Source organism: Propithecus coquereli, unplaced genomic scaffold (genome assembly GCF_000956105.1).
Source record: "Propithecus coquereli isolate 6110/MARCELLA unplaced genomic scaffold, Pcoq_1.0 Scaffold196, whole genome shotgun sequence".
In the NCBI taxonomy this organism is placed as follows: Eukaryota; Metazoa; Chordata; class Mammalia; order Primates; family Indriidae; genus Propithecus; species Propithecus coquereli.
Genome location: NW_012144522.1, coordinates 1,470,577 through 1,471,191, shown reverse-complemented (window position 1 = coordinate 1,471,191; position 615 = coordinate 1,470,577).

Sequence of the window (615 nt, the reverse complement as noted above, 5' to 3'; positions counted from 1 at the left end):
ATGTATTTTTATGGTTTTCTATTTCTATCCTGAAAAGAGTAAAAAGTTTCCCCCTTTTCAAACATTCGGAGGTTGGGAGATACCATAATTCTTCCATATTTGAACAGTGTATTGAGATACACACGTGCATGCTGGCTCTGTGAATATCATTTTATGAATGTGAATAGGAATGTGTTTGTGTGATTGTGTGTTTAATAATAAGTGTTTATGAGTGTGTGATTTTATTGGTGAGTGTTTTAAGAGTGTAACTTTGTTATGGAAAGTGTGTGTGAGTATGTGACTATGCATTTGAGTGCATGTTTTGTATACACATGTATGATTACCTTTATATGTAACTGTGTATTTGTGCATGTGTGTGATGTGTATGTATGTGTGAGGGCTGTCCACCCACCATTATAACTGTAATCCCTGACTCGGATGTGATGAGCATTAGATAGCGGACATGGATCAAACAGACACAGAAAAGTGGACCTCAAAGCTGGGGGCCAAGCTGAAGGCCAAGTGGGTTCTTGGCTTTGCGCAGGAAAGGATTCAAGAGTGAGCCAACAGAGTAAGGCGAAACCAAGTTTATTGAAGTAAGAATAGAAAAAAAAGAGGTGGCTGTCTCTCAGAGCA